Below are 19,639 nucleotides of genomic sequence, written 5' to 3'. Positions count from 1 at the left end.
CACCCTACAAAGCTCATCTTGAGGGGCACCTGGGCGGCTCAGTCAGTTAAGCCTCTGACTCTTGATTTCGGCTCAGGTCGTGATCTCACGGTTTGTGAGTTCGAGCCCTCCATCGGGCTCTGCGCTGACGGCACGGATCTTGTTTGGGATTCTCTCTCTCCCTCTCTCTCTGCCTCTCCCCCACTCATGCTCATTCACTCATTCCCTCTCTCTCTCTCTCTCTCTCTCTCTCTCAAAATAAACAAATTTAAAAAAATAAGCTCACCTTGAAATCCACCTCTGTCACATTTCTCCGGACTCTCCTCCAGGCAGATGTTTTCACTCTGTCTCGAACATCTTAAAAACTTTGGCTTTTACCCCTCTGAGCGTACTTAGCCTGCTCTGCAAATCACACTGCTGTCTCTTTGCCTTATCCTGTATTTGATTTTAAGTCCCTTGAAAGCAGAAATCAGCCTTATCTTTGCATTTCTTCTGGGCTGAGTGCAGGGCGTCGGGCTCAGAAGCTCAATAAAAACGTGTTGAGTTGCAGCGAATCGTGACCCACCCTGCCTACCAGGCCCTCAGCCAGCGCCAGGGTCCAGCACACAATGGGTCCTTGTTCTCCCCGCTGTGCACACCCACAAACATATACTAAACACCTGGAAACATGGGGACACTCAGTCGCTTGGCAAATCCGCCCCCTCCCAGGGCGTCTTCCCTTTGGAAGAGGCTGTTCTGACAGCTGGCCTGCTGCTGGTTAGACGGGGCGCTCTCTGGAACGACTCATCACTGCAGCAAACGGCCAAGTTCGCTGTGCCAGGAACCGAGAAAAGAGAAGGGTCCAAGGGGGAGAGTCTCGATGCCAAGAATGTGCTCTCCGATTTCCAGCGGAGAGGGAAGCAGGGAGCGCTGAAGTGGAAGAGATGACGCAGAACGGGCCCAGAAGCCTCCTCCCTCTCCTGCACCTGACACTCCACGGGCAGGGGTCTCGGAGAGGAGCCTCCCGTCCGGGGAGGACCAGGGCCTCCCGCGCAAGACGCTGGGGCTGCCCTTTATTAAACGCGAATGGTGCCACGCGGCTTCCAGGACTTTAGTGGAAAGTGGATTCCCCCCAAACCCTCAGGACATCTCCCGGTTCCCGAAAGGATTATTATGGTTACTGCTGTTATTACTTACAAAGCCTACATCATTTTTTAAAAGTTTGCTCGAGGTAGAGGAAGCGTAAGCACTCAACTTCCAGAACGTGTCCTGGGATTCCGCTCCCCTCGCCAGAATGACATAACCTGTTGGATTCTGCTTGGGCACAAGGCAAAAGGCAACAGGCTTCTCCTTAAAGCCCAGGCAGGGTTGCCAGACTTAGCAGATAAAAATACGCGATGCCCAGCTCGATTGGAATTTTAGATAAACAATGAATTCAGTTTTCATCTGAGTGTGTCCCAAATATTGCATGGGACATACTTATACTGCTAAAACAATATTTGTTATTTATCTCAAATTCGAGATGAGCTGATTATCCCGTATTTTATCAGGCAATCCGGAGCCCAGGGAGAGTCAGGACAGTCAAGAGATTTTTCACCAACAAAAGCGTCTTTTAAAGCCCCGGCTGAATGGCTTTGGACGACATTTCAATTCAGGCCCTGCATTTTCCCTGGAGTGTGAGCTCAATGTCATGGACAAACAATTGGGAGAATGAACATTCAGTGAACATTCCGCCCCTTCCTTGCCCTCAGCAGCCTGTGGCAAACTGCTCCCCCTCAACCAGCTGGGGAGGAAAAAGGCTTTCTCTTTTAAGATGGCTCTCCCCTCCCCTGCTACAGATTGGATTGTTTCTGGGGTTTGCTGGAGAGCTGCTTGGGCTAATTGCTTTCAGACCACGATCCCACCAGGCCTGCCCGCTGTGGAGGCAGCATGTTGGGGCTGGGAGGCAAAGCGTAGGGGGTTTGGAGTCCAGCAGACTTGGTTTGGAATCCTGCCTGTGCCACGTCGGCCAAGTTGCTTACCCTCTCTGGGCCCCCGTTTCCGCACTGATAAAATGAGGGTACTCGAGGGGTGGCTGAGGTAGGAGTGCCATAAGACGGGAGCACATTCGGTGCTGCTCACCGTGCCTGACATATCGTGGCTGCTCCTTTAATATTAGCCACTGTTATTATTATTGCCTGTCTGTGCTATGTTCCACATGGCAGGTGACGTCTGGAGTGGAGTCTCCTCAAGCCCGGAGCTTGGAGACGTGGGGACACAGATTCTAGAAGGCCGTCAGGCCCTGCGCACTAGGAGGTGCGACTTGGTGGGAAGATGGCTTCACCGCTGTCCCCGTGGCCCTGCCTCATTCAGTTCCGCAGCACCTGGCTGAACCACCACCGTCAAGTCAGTGATCGGGTCACCACATGGGTCAGGTCACCATAAGCGTGTATGGGGAGTCTGAAGAGTGCTTTAAGGGATGGGAGAGAAAGAAGAAGGAGAAGGAGGAGAAGGAGGGGGAGATGGGGAGGGGTCTCATAGATTTCTTACGAGGAATCAGTGAAATAATCTCAGTAAGTATTAGAGCAGTGCAGACAGGTAACAACCGCTTAATACATGTTAGCTAATATTCTTTGAGACGCCTCAAAGAATGGGTGGGATTTTCATCAAGAGGGAAAGGCACTTGTAACTTAAAGAAAAAAATCATGGGGCGCCTGGGTGGCGCAGTCGGTTAAGCGTCCGACTTCAGCCAGGTCACGATCTTGCGGTCTGTGAGTTCGAGCCCCGCGTCGGGCTCTGGGCTGATGGCTCAGAGCCTGGAGCCTGTTTCCGATTCTGTGTCTCCCTCTCTCTCTGCCCCTCGCCCGTTCATGCTCTGTCTCTCTCTGTCCCAAAAATAAATAAACGTTGAAAAAAAAAAAAAAATTTAAAAAAAAAAAAAAAAAAAGAAAAAAATCATTGAAGCTATGACGCGGTCAATTGCAAATGTGCGCATGATGAATTGGGGCCTGGTTTTCCAGGCAGTTTTGCTGTGAAAACTTGTGAACAGCGGCTTTGGTGTTTCTAGGAGATGCGTGATGTGGAAAATGTTGCTCTTGCCAAGATGTGTAAGATGGACGCAACAGAAAGCCTAGGGTAAGCAGGAGACTCTTAGAAAAAAAAAGGAGGTGGACCGTAATATGACCGTGGGGCTGGGGAGAGGTGGAAAGTTGTGGAAGGGAAGGGGAGAGGAGGGGAGGGAGGGAAGAAACACTGAAAAGATCACTGGCCAGGAAGAAGAAAGAGCCAAAATTTCAGGATTGAAAGTCTTGGTTGTTTGTTGTAGCAGACCCTGTTGTTCTGTTTTCTTTTGTTTTTTCCTATCCCACATTCCCCATCACCCTTCCCTCCTAACATTGTGTTCAAATATTCACCCTCCTCTAACTGGTCACTGCTTCAGAGAAGATGCATCTATCCTTAGCCCCAGGGGACAGGGGGTGGAGTATTGATTTGTCCAAGACGTCCAGGTGGCTCCATTTTCTTGCCAGTAACCAGACCAGGCACGAGCATATGGCAAAAATTCTTGGCGAAAAGAAGCAAGTGAGCAGAAACGACCCAAATGTCCATCAACTAGGGAATGGATAAACAAACTGTGGTATATCAATTCAGTGGAATATTATTTGGCAGTAAAAGGAGAATGAAATACTGATTCATGGTAAAGATGGAGAGGCCTCAACACATTATACTAAGTGAAAATTCACACACAAAAGACCACATATTATATGATTCCATTTAAACAAACTGTCCAGAATTGGCAAATCCATCTAAAGACAGAAAGTAGTTGTCAGGGGCTGGGGTGCAGAGGGACATAGGAAGTGATCATTAATGGATACAGGATTTCTTCAAGGGCAATGAAAATCTTCTTTTTAAAAAAATTTTTTTTAACGTTTATTTATTTTTGAGACAGAGAGAGACAGAGCATGAACGGGGGAGGGTCAGAGAGAGAGGGAGACACAGAATCTGAAACAGGCTCCAGGCTCTGAGCTGTCAGCACAGAGCCCGCCGCGGGGCTCGAACTCACAGACCGCAAGATCGTGACCTGAGCCGAAGTCGGATGCCCAACCCACTGAGCCACCCAGGCGCCCCGAAAATTTTCTAAAATTAATTGTGGTGATGGCTGCCAATTCTGTGATGGTACTAAAAACAATTGAGTTGTACATTTTAAATTGGTTAATTATTTGGTAGGCAAATAACATATCAATAAAGCAGTTATTAATTTTTCCTTAAAGAACCAAAAAGAAGACTTCTAGAGAGACTCCTGGAAAACATTTTATCACTCTTAAAAAACACACACACACAGAGAAGAGCTGGCTTCTCTTTCTGGAGGCTGATGTATCTTAATATGGTCACTGGAGCTGCTGTGGATATCAACCTACCATGACAGGACCAACATGAGTCAGAACTGACCTACAGAGCAGGCCAGAGCCCAGAGAAGCACCTAGACTTCTCCTTACAGAAGATAATAAATGTCCTTATATTTTAGGCCAATTGAGTTGGGCTATTCCGTCACGAGTAGCCATTGCATCACCTAGCATTCTAACTTATACAGTTCTGTTAACAGAAATTTTTAGGTCAGGAGAAAGGTCATGGTTTAGTTTTTGCTTTTTTTAGAAAAGCTATGACATTACATTAATTTAGAGGTGCAAGTGTAATGTGGGTGAAAATTTGAAGTATAGTTGAAGATCTGGAGAAAGGGATGGATGGGTGGATGAATGGATGGATGGATGGATGGACAGATGGATAGATGGGTGGATGGATGGATGTGTGGATAGACAGATGGATGGATGGGTGGATGGATGGATGGATGGATGGATGGACAGATGGATGGATGTGTGGATGGACAGATGGATGGGTGGATGGGTGGATGGATGGATGGATGGATGGACAGATGGATAGATGGGTGGATGGACAGATGGATGGATGGATGGATGGATGGACAGATGGATAGATGGGTGGATGGACAGATGGATGGATGAATATGTGGATGGATAGATGGATGGATGGGTGGATGGATGGATTGATGAATGGATGTGTAGATAGAAAGATGGATGGGTGTGTGGATGGACAGATAGATGGAATGGTGGATGGATGGATGGATGGATGGATGGATAGATGGAAAGATGGATGGGTGTGTGGATAGACAAATGGATGGATGCATGGATGGATGCATGGATGGACAGATGGATGGACTGGGGAGTTGCTTAGAGTAAAAATGTTGAAGCCCAAGGGAGCACAAAGACAGAGTGCATAGAGGAGCCTCCTGGACTCTCTACATTGAACAGGCAGGAGAGCAAGAGAAATTACTGAATGATTCTGCAAACAAAGTGGGTAAAAAAGGACATAGGGAAACTCAGAATGCTATAAATGCTGTCATGCAAGCCAAAAAGGGGATTTAGGAAGAAGAGGTTTGAAGTGTCGGTCAAATTCCATAGGAACAAAAGAAGAAATAGCACAGAAAATATGTTTAGATATAAAACTAGAAGACCCACGTAAGAAGAGATTATTTTAAAAGGAATTTGAGTGGAGTGATGGTGACAAAGGCAACTGAAGATATGGCTGGAGGGCAGTGAGAGGACCCTGGAGAAGTCATGACACCATGTAGGCACCTCCTTACAGAAGTTTGGACTCCGTGGAAAGCATTACTGAATCCCCAATCCCTGGTTCTGCTCCCCTCCCCAGCACATGGAAGATGGCGCCCTTGCAGTTCGGAGGAGACATATATGACAGCTCTTTGGTGAAATGTGCAGCGAGTCACTTCTGAACTGGGGCAGTGAAAAGCCCATGCCTGCATCTTCCACTTCCCTCTCCCTGCCACAGTGGTCATGGAAGAGGCTTCATTGGATAGATAAGAAAATCCAAGACTGAAGACCCTTGATTGCGAGTCACTGAATTAAGGGTAACTACCCTTGAGGAGAGTCACCTGCTCTTCTAGGGGCACAAAGAAGCAACACATTCTTGTCATGCCAAGATGGAGGGCGTGTTTGCCATCATAACCTCGTCCTGCCCTTGCTAACAGAGAGCCGGTAGGAAGAAAGGTAGCAAAGAGAACCACAAAGTCAAGGATGGGATGCTTTTATTCCAGGTTTTGATTTTTCGTATTTTTCAGGCAGGCGAGACCCAAGCATGTTTGCTAGGAAGATGGAAAGAGTCTGTAGTGAGGAAGGACCCAAAGAGGGCAAAGCAGCGTCCTACAGAAAACAGAAAACCCGACAATGCACAAGCCCGTTGGTGGGTCTCTGCCCTTCTTCTTCCAGGAAAGAAGTACAATTCCAGGCAGAAGATGGGTGCTGGGCAGGTTGGGCTTGAGAGCGAAGCTGAGGGAGCCTACGCAGTCCACTTCTGAGACAGGAGAGCGGAGATTGGAGCTTGGAACCCGTGGCCCTTGATGGATGACTGGCCTTAAATTCTATAGGCATTTCTTAGAATCATCGTTATTTAAAAAGTAAATAGAGTCAGGGCGTCCGGTGGCTCAGTCAGTTCAGCATCAGACTCTCAGTTTGTGAGAGCATCTCACAGTTTGTGAGTTCAAGCCCTGCATCGGCTCTGCACCGCCAGCATGGAACCTGCTTGGGATTCTCTCTCTCCCTCCCTCCCTCCCTCCTTCCCTCTCTCTCTCTCTCTGCTCCTCCTCCCCCTCGAAAATAAATAAAGATTTTTTTAAAAAAAAGTAAATAGAGTCATGCCCAGAAAGGGTTAAAACTGTTTGGTTCTAAGTTCTAGCCTGGCCCCACCTCCACTGTGTCCTTTACCCAAATTCGTTATTCCATTGACAGGCCAGTGCTGGTCCCCCACAGAGCAACACATACTGTGCTCTCCCTGTGAGCGCACTTGTGATGAACTTTGAGCCACACATCTGCTGCAGAGAAGAAACTCGTATTCCCAAATGGCTGACATTAGCTGAAGATTCTGGGTTCATCTCTCCCGTAACATATTTTTATTAGATAGGCTGCTGGAGAATCAGAGGAGTAAATCTGGCTGCTACGTCTATATCTCATTACAACGCATGCCCAACTATTGTTCTTTTCATCAGCTTGATGTTATTCTGACTCTTTCTGCGAAGTGAATATTTGAATTAAAACCAGTGTCCATCCATCGTCATTTACCTCCAAGCCATTGCTGTATCTGGGCTAAGGATGTATTTTCACGAAGTCACCACTCCAAGCTTCTTTCTCTGATTTGAAGCAGGGGTTGGCAAACATGTGTAAAGACCCAGAAAGTAAATGTTTTAGGCTTTGTGGGACGTAACAATCTCTGTTGCAACTACTCAACTCTGTCGTTGCCGCATGAAAGCCGCCAGCGAAAATACTTAAATGAATAAGCATGGTTGTATTCCAATAAAACTTTATTTATTTAGCAAGAAGACATCAGCTGAACTGACAGATAAAAAACAGCATCTTTTTATGTGTTTGTCTCCAAGAAGAAAAAAATAACTGAAACATTTTGTTGGACATTTTCTTACTTCTGGAAGTTTTATTACAGTATGATATCGCCCCCTTCTAATATATTATATCTTAAGATTTAGATCTCTCCCTCTCACACATACAAAAAAAAAAATAAAGTTGAGGGAAGCAGTAGAATTTAATTCAGGGAAGAGAGGGTTAAGTGACTAAAAATTGTAGAGTGAAAGTATCACTTAACCACAAGCACAGTCTCTTCCTCAGAAACCCATTTACCCAGACATTGAGTTGACTATAAAAGATGCAAAGCAAAAACAAATTTGCTGACCTTCATTTCAGAGATCAAAGGTTAAATTCATACCCTGTAGGATGGTTCTGTGAAATCACTCCCAAGCTGCCTGGTGACACATTTTCAAAAAATATTTCTCTCCAGCTTTATCAAATGTTCTTTGTGTTCTGGAAACACCATTTGAAGTCCCAGCTGGAGCTGGGATGTCCTGAGTCTTAGATAGCTGAAATTCTTCTCCAACTACATCCAGAGGCATGTGGTTAGTTGGGATAGACATTAATTATAGGGGTTCATACCTATAAGCCTAATATTCATCAAAGATCAAAGTCAATGTTTTACACTGAATAACCAAGGATGATATAAACCATGAATAGATGAGAGATAAAATTGTTCACTTGAATGTCCTTGAAATTGAATAAACCTGTCTTACATTGGAATGTCCACCAATGACTGTTCCCAATTTCTTCGTCTGTAAGTATCGCCTCAGAGCAGAACCCCAACGGTTCGAAAATTAGGAAAACTGAGTGAACAAATTAAATTAGTCCAACTCAAAATACGTTTGTTAAAAAACAAAGCAAGCTTTCTGTCTCTTTAGTTGTAAACTCATACAAAACCTTTCAACAGCAATGGTTCACAAAATGCATTTCATGGCAATTTTCATCAGTCCTTAGGAAGCAAAAATATTAGGATACTGGAGTAGATATTTTATTGATCTAAGTGCATTTCATTTAAAGGACCTTCTTCCGGTCTGTTCCCGTGTTAACTAATCACATTTAATTAATTTTAATTAAATAAGTACTTATTTAGTTTTTTTTTTTTTTCAACGTTTATTTATTTTTGGGACAGCGAGAGACAGAGCATGAACGGGGGAGGGGCAGAGAGAGAGGGAGACACAGAATCGGAAACAGGCTCCAGGCTCTGAGCCATCAGCCCAGAGCCTGACGCGGGGCTCGAACTCCCGGACCGCGAGATCGTGACCTGGCTGAAGTCGGACGCTTAACCGACTGCGCCACCCAGGCACCCCAATAAGTACTTATTTAGTAAAATAATGTCAACAGCCCTATATTGGTCCCCAGTTGTTTTAAACCACAATTGCTATGGACTGAATTGGGTTCCTCCAACCATCAGTATGATGGTTCTTCAGAGATACTAGGTCTTTAGGAAGCAACTAGACTTAGATGGGAGACTGGGGGATTGGGGCCCCTCGTGATGGTACCCATGGCTTTATAAGAAGAGGAGGAAAGATGAAGACCAGCAAGAAGGTGACATCTTTACACCAGGAAGAAGGCCCTCACCAGGAACCAGATCGGCCAGTATCGTGATCTTGGACTTCTCAGAACAATGAGAAATAAATGTCTGTTGTCTCAGCACCCCATCCATGCTATCTTGATATGGCAGCCCGAGCTAATACAACAATTCCATTTTTCAATGAGTAGGGAAGTGAGAAGATACGGGGTGTTCTTGAAACTTTAATTTCTACCACTTGCTGGCTCGGTAGAGTAACAAATCTGGATTTTCTTCCCCACAGAGTTCAGAAGGTATGTCATTGCTGGCTGACCTCTAAGAATCTGAAACGTAAGAACCAAGCTGAATAAGTCTTTGTCTTTTGGGGGCGTGAGTGTACCCTCAGGAAGAAGTCTCATCATTGACGGAGTGGGAGGCAGGTATTAGGATGCCTGATTTGTTGGATGGAAACATTGAGAATTGATTTATCCTGCTGTGGGAGACATGAAAATTAAACCCAGTGTCCTCACAGATGGCATTCCACTCATACACCACGCACTTTCTACTGTTGCATGAGGCAAATCAGTGACAATTTAGTAATTGAAGTGTCCAGTAAGATACCCACCCAGGTGACTCTGGATATGTTCTTTATCCTCTCCAAGGCTTCTTAATCTATGAATGGGCATAATAACATGTCCAATCTCACGGGGGTGGTTAGAGGAATAATAATAATGATGCATGTAACACACTAGTTGAGTTACTAGTATAAAGTAAGCGCTCAATAAATGTTTTGTACTATTATTTGGATTATTTGTTAAAAAGAGACAAAAATGGTTTATTTTATTCATGAAATTGCTTTCCCAAATTTTGAAGCTAAAAGAGAAAATGTAATTGCCTAGATCTTTATCAGTTAAAGCCAGTGGAATGGTTGGAAGCCTTCCATCTGAGATTTTGCTACTGTGTGTGTGTGTGTGTGTGTGTGTGTGTGTGTGATGGGTGGGGGAGAGGGAGAGAGATCACAAAGGATGGGGGGGACTACTGAACTATTCTATTGAGAGGCAGAGAGAAAAGCAGGTGAAATCTTGACCTCCAAATTCTCTCCTGTTAAAAAGCCACCACCAGTGAGGTCCCGATAAGGTAATCTGGCAAAGAAAGACTTGATCACACCCTAGGTTTAGGCACCTATCCCCTGACTAGTGAGGCTCAGACCCAGGAACCCAAGAGGATTTATTTGCCTGGTACAGAGAGACCTAAAAGGCCTCCACCTCTCCTCAAATATCTCCCAAGGAAGCAGCCTGGTGTTAACAGTTTCAGCCACACAGATACCAAGAGAGAGAAATGACTCTGGACACAGCCCAGAGGGTCTGGTCTCCCATGCAAAAGTCAGGCACTTCCCTTTTTACTGTTCGCATGAAATTTCCACGTGGCTCACAACTCCGCAAAACTCTTCCTTCTTGGGACTGAGTAAGTGATGAGTTGGGGCAAAAGAGAATCTTAAGTGTATGGTTTTCACTTTGGGTGGGGCTGCGGGGCAGCACAGACCTGTGTGAAGACTGTTGAAAACAGGCACTCACCCCCCACCTCCCCGAAATGGGCGTTGACATGTATATATATAATGCCGCATATAATTTGGGAGAGTAATCAGATCTCCTGGAGCCCATCGATGAACCCCAATTAAGAATCCTTGCCTTACTGTTATTTTAAACAAATATTCAGCAAGCCCTGAGTGTCAGGCACAGTGTTAGGCACTTTTATATGTGTGTGTCCTTAGATCTCAAAACATTTGTTCTTTGCAAACACTACTGTCCCATTATGCAGTTAGGAAACCAAAGCTAAGAAAGGTTAAATGGCGTGCCCAGTTCTAGGTTCCAACAGTAAGTCTGTCATGTACTTCCTGCATGAACTTGGGTGAGCTCACCTGTTCCTACTCTCATTCTTAGTTTCTACTCAGTCGGCTTGGGTTAAAACGGTGTTCGTTGCTGATGGCTGAGTATACTCAGTTGTCTGTACTGACCCAAATTGTTGCGTGGCTTAAATGAGATCAGGCACTAAAATATTTTGCACGGGTTCTGGAACATGTTCAACACGCAATCAATCATCCCATTAAAAATTAAAATAAAGAAGACTTGCCTGATGGTTGGAATGAGCCACCGACCTAGATGTCAGTTAGAGGAAGCTGCATGATGCCAAGTAAAACCTCTTTGGATATCAGGAGCAAACATCCACTCAAAGTAGCTCAGAGAAGAAGGAGGTGATTCAATCCATAATAACACAATTTGTCTAGCAAATGGTGTGCTTATACTCTGCCCAGACATTGGGGCATCTGGTGACTGAGACCCACCCATTGCAAGTCATGGTGGGGTACAGCTTTGGAAGATGGGTCTCCTGTACATCCTGGTCTCCAGGAGAAAGGAGGGATGAATCGATAATGGTCCCTGGCAACTTTATCCCCACCATGGAAAAGAAAACTAAAAGTCCCGTCTGCTTAGAAGGTACATAACCTCGTATTCGTTTTTTTTTTTAATTTTTTTTTTCAACGTTTATTTATTTTTGGGATAGAGAGAGACAGAGCATGAATGGGGGAGGGGCAGAGAGAGAGGGAGACACAGAATCGGAAACAGGCTCCAGGCTCTGAGCCATCAGCCCAGAGCCTGACGCGGGGCTCAAACTCACAGACTGCGAGATCGTGACCTGGCTGAAGTCGGACGCTTAACCGACTGCGCCACCCAGGCGCCCCTCGTATTCGTTTTTAAATGAACAGCATGCAAACTCCTGGCTTCACGTTGTGTCCAAGTCTTTTGGGAAACACATCCCATGGTGGTTTGTGCCTGTTTCATACTCGTTTTATTTTATTTGGCAGCAAAATGAAGATCGTGTTTCGAATAAAAGCCCAGTTCTGTCCCTTACACGTTTCATTAAGCATTATATGCTGTTCCTATCCTCTTTTTCCACGATCACGCCCAGGCATGCTTTGCGGACTCCTTTTGTGGGACTAAGTTTTGCTCATTTATACATTTATGGTTTCCTGTAGCCACAAAATAAATCTGACACATGGGGTTGGAGAATTTGAGGAAGATAAAAGTCCCTTATCAACGCATTGTTTACATTAATAAATTGACACAATTGTGCTTTTTTGATGCTGTTTAGAAAAAAACTGTTGGGAGTCCCACAACTGAAATGTTCTTGGAGAGAACAGAAAGCAGGGACAGTGGAGGAGATTATGGAGCTGAGAGTCTAAGCACCAAGCTCTGTCCCTCGCAAGCTGTGTGTCCTTGGGCAAGTCACATAATCTCTCTGGGCCTCAGACTCCCCTCATTAGTCACATAGGCATGACGCTGTTTTGAGCTTGAGCTCACAAGTGTGTTTGAGGACACAAGGAGATAAAAGTGACGTGTTCTCACAGAGTGCTTTCAGGATTCGTGAATACTCTTCAAAAAATGGAAGATTCTAGAAGAATAAAAATTTCTCAAGCCCAGAAAACTGAGTAGAGCTTCCTTCTTTGTCACGTGGTTCCCTTCAGCAGTTTCTAGTGGCCTCGGAAGCAGATGGATCTAGACCCTTTGTGCTAACTTTGCTCATTCAGTTCCCCACCATCTTGTGGACAGACCCTGTCATATTTGTCTTTCTTTTTTATTATTTTTTTAACATTTTTATTTATTTTTGAAAGACAGAGACAGAGCAGAATCAGGGGAGAAACAGAGAGAGAGGGAGAATCCAAAGCAGGCTCCAGGCTCTGAGCTGTCAGCACAGAACGCCACACGGGGCTCGAACCCACGAACCTTGAGATCATGACCTGAGACAAAGTTGGACACTCAACCGAATGAGCCACCCAGGTGCCCTGAATGTCATTCTGATGGTTCTTGGATGAGTCTCAAGAGGTGGATATTCGGGGCGCCTGGGTGGCGCAGTCGGTTAAGCGTCCGACTTCAGCCAGGTCACGATCTCGCGGTCCGTGAGTTCGAGCCCCGCGTCGGGCTCTGGGCTGATGGCTCAGAGCCTGGAGCCTGTTTCCGATTCTGTGTCTCCCTCTCTCTCTGCCCCTCCCCCGTTCATGCTCTGTCTCTCTCTGTCCCAAAAATAAATAAACGTTGAAAAAAAAAATTAAAAAAAAAAAAAAGAGGTGGATATTCATCTCTAATGGTCATTTAAAAATGAAATTAGTCAACCTATGATAGCCCCTGTTGCATCAAGCATTGTGCGAGGCTGTGATTTTATAAGAACAAAAACAGCAAAAACAATATACCAGACAGTCTTGGAAGTACTTAAATCAATGATCTTATCTGATATGCTGGACGAACTCAAGTATAGACTGTTATGATTTCCCCGTTTGATGAATTAAGAACTGGGGCAGAGAGAAGTCAAGCAGCTTCTCAGAGGTTAAACAACCTATTGGTTGTGGAATCAGGCTGTGAATCCAGAAAATAACTAGAAGCTTCTCCCTGATTCCAAGAGGCTTATAATCTACTTGGGGGGTTGTATTTCACATTCCACTAACCGTCCCAGAAAATGACACGTCCCAACCTAGTGCTGTGGGTTGGGGGACTCAGATGTGGGTTTGACCATTTCTGCCTATTTCTTTTAGGAAACAGGGCTTCAAAGAGAAGGTAACAGTTGAGTTGAGTCTTAGGCATAGAGCCCCGCTGACCAGACCTCCCTTGTCACCACCCTTCACTTGGGCCCACCCATCGAGGATTTTAGATATGATTCCTACCATCGTTTACAGCAGCCACCTTGGCCTGGGTATCAGTGAATTGAAGGAAAAGAATAAAAAAGAAAGGAGAAAACCTCAGTCGAGTGGTCGAATACTTAGTGCTTTCATAATACCATAAACCAGCATCCAGCTTTCCATCCGGCACGATTCGCTTCAGGCAACTCACGAAGCTGAGACCCTGGGGGTCATCTAGGTCAATGACGGCAAATAGATTTTATTTCCTGTGCCAACTCTAATCGACTGAAGGCTCCTGTTGCAATATTGGGTTTAGAAGGATCCAGGGGCTGTCAGAGATCGAAGGAAAAAGTGCCACAATCGATTAGCGATGTCTGATCCGGATCCAGGAGCGGGGAATGATGGCTCGATTGCCACACGCATACCAGACGGAGTCTGACCCACCACGTTTGTTTTACCGAAGAGGAAATAGGACTTTGAAGTGAAAGGGTGAATGCCTCAAAATCCCTTAGCAGGTTAGTGGCAGAATTACCTGGTTTCCAGTGCTCTTTCTGTAACACCGCAACTCCTGGCAAGTGGTAATTGGTGATCACAGGATCAGCAGCAAACACCAGCAAGCAAATTACATTATGCTTCGTACAGTATTTGTGTGAAGTGCATTTCATTCTAATTCCTTGAAAGCTGATGATCCGTGGAACGCCACTCTATTCATTGGAATATCTGATTATTCAGAGCCTTCCCCGACTCTGCCGGTAATAGCAAATCACCACCTCCTCCAGGCAAGTAGCAATTTATTCCAGACAAGAGGAAAGAAGTCAGGTCAAGGTCTTCCTTCTTTTTTCTAAAGGGCCAGTGACACACGTTTTTGTAGCCATCCTGTTTGCCGGTCTGACCTGGGCTTGTCAGTAAAGCCAGACAAAAGAAAACGCGTTCGAAGGAGTGATGTCTCCCTAAACAGCAAGCTCAGCTGAGCGAAGCCTTGGTGGCCAGATTTCATCATCCCTAAACATTCCCGAAGTCTGAGCTCAAGGTGTGAGTCCCAGGGGTAGTTAGGTAGAGGGGGAGAAAAGAAGGCACGGCCAAGCAGGGGAAGTGCATTCGCCAAGGCGTGGTGGCGAAAAAAAGTGGAGCCCTAGGTGGGTAGTGGGGAGTCTGGGGGCCAGGTGAAAAGGAACCACGAAAGGAGACTGGACTTCGTGGTCATATGGACCCCCAACTCAGCCCTGGCTCCTTCAGGATCTAGCATGCTGTGCAACCTCTCTGGACCTCGGTTTGCTCACGCATCACGTGTCTTCCAAGATAGCATAATTACATCCCACACTTATACACAGTGCGTGGAATTTGGTAGGTGTTCGACAAATGGTCAAGTAATTAAAGAATATACTGGCTTGTTATATATTGTAGGGGGCACAGTACTTCGAGGGATGAGAAAGCCGGAGTTCTTGGTCCCAGTTCTGCCTCAGCACGGGACCTTGGACCCTCGGCCTGGCACGTAGTAAGCCTTAAATAAATGTTGGCAGAAGGAATGAATGGGTGAATAAGAAACCCCCAGAATGATTTTACAGAAACAGGTGGGCCCCAGTTTTCTCATCCATCTAAGGAAGACTGGTCTCTCCGATCCCTTTAACCATAATGTTCTTTTGGCCTGTGTATTTCTCACCAATGCTCAACCCCACCGTGAGCAGGGCCCTGTCCCCTCCATGACACTGAAGTCCCAGGGAAGTTCAGAGAGTGCAGGGCCTGACCCCAGCAGTCTCTGGGCTAAAGCATACCTGAAGATTTGACCCTGACCATGAGATGGCCTACGATGCTTGGCCCCTTTGTGGAGCTGCCTCCAAGGAAAGTAAAGCGGATTTCAAAGCAAAAGCCAGCCGATGGGGAAAGCGAGGCCTGGGGCTGTGTTCCAGCCACACTCATCGGTGTGGATTGCTGTCACCAGCCCCCTCACCTGTGAATCAGGGACCATGGGCAGATGGGTGTGCCGAGTCATGAGGGTGCCGGCTCGGCTCAGGGACTGCCGTACTCTTCGGGGTTTCCTGTCCCCGAGATTCCCCGGGAGGGCGGGCTCAGACCCCCAGAGGGGGCAAAGGCACTGAGGAGCAGGGAGACCGCACCATGCACAAGACGACAGTTCAAAAGGAAATAGCGCAAGCTGGAAGTCATTGATGTGCCTTTAACGCTTCAAGTATGCCTGCTTTTGTTTATTTTTTAATCTCACAAGTCATAGACACTGAATGGTAAGTCAGATTTCGCACCCCCCCCACCCCCCCGCGTGTTTGGTACTCCAGCTTAAAAGGAGCTTTTACACAGCTTTAAAGATAAAACTTCAGAGGGCCCTAGCTCTGTGCCCAGAAGGCAGGGAAGGGAGCCCTCTGCCATGGCGAGGGAAGTGGCAAAGGCTGGCCGGTCAGCCCTCCCCAGAAATGAGGTCAGAATCCAGAAGCCGAATAAGGTAGGAACCAGGCAGCTAAGCTTTCTGGGAGGTGATAAAAAGCAAGGAGTCAGGAGACGGGAGAAGTAGAGGGGCCGGTTTGAAATGGACGAGGTCCCCATAGGAAATCACGGTAGGTCTCTAAGCAGAGGAGGGACAGCAGGAATATTCCGCCGATGAAAGATATTTCCGGTATCTTCTCTTGCTGCAGCTTAGAACAAGGAATGGGGCGGGGCGGACACACTGACCTATTTGTAGATCAAATTCAGATTTGGAAATAACAACAACGGGGCTGGGTTATAACTTTTCTAACATGACATTTTATTCACATAACAAGAATGTTTTTAGTGTTATCCAATACCATTTAGTTATGTATTCATTTACTCGATAAATAATTGTTAAACGTCTACGAAGTTCTCACCCTTTTGAGAGATACAGGAGAGGAAGGAATTGATAGTGTCGCCAACGCGAGTGTGCAAAAATGTGCTGAAAAGAAAGAGAAAATAAGGCGCAATTGATTTCCCACGGGGAAGGGCAGCTACTGTGTGATCCAAGCAAGCTGTGGCAGGAGAATCCTCGAGAGCTGGGCGCTCTGGACAGGGCAGGTGATGGGCAGTGGGGCTGGCGCAAAGGGAATATTCCAGGCCCGAGGGGGAGAGTGGCAAAGATTCGAAGAAATGCACGATTAGAAGGTTTGAAGGACATGGGCTTCTCTGAGGTGGAGGGTTCGAGGGCCCTCCTGGAAACAAAGGGGCATCCTTGTCGACTTCTGAGACCGAGTGCCTCATTCTACATGGTCATTCAAGACGTCGAATCTGGTGGCAATATTCAAAGTGGGTCACAGGTTGAGAGTTGAGGAGGGACAGGTCAGTGTGGGCCCTCTCCGGTGACCCAGAGTCGGAGAGACGGAACGGGAAGGCTGGGTCAGGCAGAGCCTGTCATAACAGTGGGGTTCCCATCGGCCCTTTCAGATAGTTCAAGGCCCACCCAGCCATCCAAGTTACGCAAAGACTGAATCGAACACCCGTGCTCGTGCCAGGGAATGGATACTTCTGGTGCCTAATGGGAGCCTAGAGAACAAAACAAAACCCCAGGACAGTGTGCCTCCCACCTGCAGCCCACATCCCGGCACCCGCCTGCCATCGTGGAAAAGGGGGATTAATTTGCTGCAGATCATCCAAGGCCGGGGCTTATATTATTCATTTTTCTTGGAAATGTCTGAGGTTCCATGATCCCTCTCTAATCCCATATGCCAGACTGAGCTTATATTTTCATAGGCACAGGGCTGGCTGCTTTGGCCAACATCCACTTTAGGATCGAGGCCGTTCCGCCGCCCGGCCCGCCCCCCCGGAGGCCAGCCTTCCCGCCTGGTGTCACCAGTTAGTCCCCAAAGCCTAGCTAGCTCTCTGGCGCTCATCACAGCGCAGGAAAGCAAAACATAGGGTGTCTTTTATTTTTTCTCTTTTCTTTTTTTTTTTTTTAATTTGAAAACAACAAGAGAGTTTCTCTAACATCAAACTCAATTAAGTTTCCAGAAGTTAGGAAAGTCCTAAGAATTTTTATTTTGTGATAAGTTATGAAAATTACATGCAGAGCGTCTCCACCACTTGGGTTTCTCTTTGTAGCCAGGGCCCTCTGTTTCATTTTCCTGGAGGGCTTACAATTTATTCTATTATCTCCTAATAGGTACCCAGGATTCCCTGCTATGAACCGAAGGTTTGTTGTCTTTCTGTATCTAATAACATTCGCGGAGTGAGGACCACTCTCTGCCACTGGGAACACGAGATGTTTCTTTGGGTTTTGTTATCTTTCTTTTTTTAAAAAATGTTGCAACATAAGCCACAGGTCTTTTTCGTGTTCGTGCTGATGATCAAGCGATGTCTGCAAAATGTACGAATGCGTATTCTTCCAGAAGACCTCTAATTAACTCAGTGCCCCCCATGTCACTCCTGTCCCTGACCGTCCTGTAGTGTTGATGTAGTTTGTCGCCTCAACCCTATTTTTTAGCCACTGGTGACAGTGGGCATTATCTCTCAATGTCACATCTTGAGAATGCAGCCTGGCAGGGGAGAGCACGACGCTGGCCTTGTAAGTGCTCTAAAAAGCTTACTTAATAACCACCGCAAGTAGATGTCTGAAAATCCAGCCGTTTTCCCTCGGGACTGGTCCTGCACTCTCCCACCCACCCGCCTCATGGGGACCCACTCTTGTCCCAGTTACAGGAGCCTCCAGGCCTGCTGGGCCCTGAGACTGCTCAGAGCATTTCTCTGTCCCCCTACATACCACTCTTTCTCCTCCTGCTTTCCCACATCAGGGGGTACCTGGGAACACAGCAGTCTGCAGCTGGATTTATTTCCGGTGGAGAAACTGAGTTCTAGAAAAAGCATGGTGGACACTGGGGGTTCTTAGTGTGATTGTTTGCTGTTTTCTTCTTTTGACTCCCCTTCGCCCTGATTTTCTTTCGAAAAGCCACCTTTCTACACGTTTCCAGTATTTATGGTTCTGGAGAGGTCCATCCCACCCTTAGGCTACAGAGGCCAGCAAGCAATCCAAGTCTGGCCAGTTCTCTTTCCTGTTTTCGGTAATTGATTCAGGAGGTGGGTGTGTGACTCGAGCCAAGTCAGAGTGTCATTCTCAGGATCCGTGCTAGAAGTCTTAGGAAAGAGGTACTGTCTTTCTACTGTGCTTGAAAGCTGAGAGATTGTAAGCATGAAACTTCCTGTGGCCATTCTGTCACCAGAAGGGGAGAACCTTCCGGAGCACTAAGCCAAGAGAGAAAGAGCAGAGGTGAAAGGTGGAGAGCCACAGTAAGCTGTATGACTCGGTAATCTGATGACTCCATTTAAGCCCCTAGCCCTAGCTGTGCCTGAAGTGAATTCTGCCTGAACTGTTCAGTTACGTTAGCCGACAAATTCGGTCAGCCATTTTGAACAAGGCTGCTGGCTCTCCTTGAAGAGCCTTTCCTGAAGATGCTTCGGAACTTTGAGCCTACTCTTAATGGAGAGCCACCTGTTCTTAATGATATGCTAACGTCCAGGAATGGATGGATTCATCCTTCTTTTCCCAGCGATTAAGGCACAGCATAGAAATGCAGCTTTTATGAACACTGGTAGCATTTCCAACCCGTCTTAATCGATGTCCTTAATCTCTTCTTTCCCAAACATGACAAGGTAATGATGAAGTAGCAACGTTTACAGGTGGCTTACCCGTGTGAGGACTGACTGACAGATAACGAAGGTCCAAATGTGACAAACAGCAACATAGGACCTAGCGGACACACAAAACTGTGCCCGGTCCCCACACGGTGACGTGGACACATTACACAGCAGCCAAGTGAGCAGTTATTCTCCAGAATAATTTCAGTCTTTCTTTAATTTGAAAGATGGAAGAAAGAGGAAAAATAAATCTACAAAATGAAAGAAAGGGTAAAATGTCCCTGGTCAATGAGGGCCAGGGAAAAAGACTTCCCAAGGCAATGGTATTTCTATTCCATAGACCTGAAGACTAAGTCTCCCAGTTAACAGGACCTGAACAAAAATCATGAGCTTTGAAATCTGACTAACTTGCGAACCTGTATGTCAATCCCAAGGTTTATAATGTACTAGTTTGTGAAATCTCAGGGGAGCTTTTTTTTGCCTTGATTTCCTCCCCTGGAA

This window comes from Lynx rufus, unplaced genomic scaffold (genome assembly GCF_022079265.1).
Source record: "Lynx rufus isolate CCGP_SWC_20201006 ecotype Redwood Valley unplaced genomic scaffold, mLynRuf1.p SCAF_25, whole genome shotgun sequence".
NCBI lineage: Eukaryota > Metazoa > Chordata > Mammalia > Carnivora > Felidae > Lynx > Lynx rufus.
Note: the sequence above shows the minus strand (reverse complement) of the source record.